Raw genomic sequence first — 239 nt, forward strand, 5'->3', positions numbered from 1 at the left:
TTTTTTTTTTTTTTTTTTTCCATTTCGCCTCATGGATTGCATAGATCTTTTTCTGGCCCTTACTGTCATTCTTCTACTTCTGGTATCTTAATATGTGTATGTTCTACTTTTGTAGTTGTCACATACTTCTTGGATATTCTGATGATTTTAAAATCTTTTTTCTCTTTGCTTTCCAGGTTTAAGGATTCTATTGCTATATCTTCCAGCTCAGAGATTGTCCTCAACAGCGTACAATCTAC

Source organism: Pteropus vampyrus, unplaced genomic scaffold (genome assembly GCF_000151845.1).
Source record: "Pteropus vampyrus isolate Shadow unplaced genomic scaffold, Pvam_2.0 Scaffold664, whole genome shotgun sequence".
NCBI classification, from domain to species: Eukaryota; Metazoa; Chordata; class Mammalia; order Chiroptera; family Pteropodidae; genus Pteropus; species Pteropus vampyrus.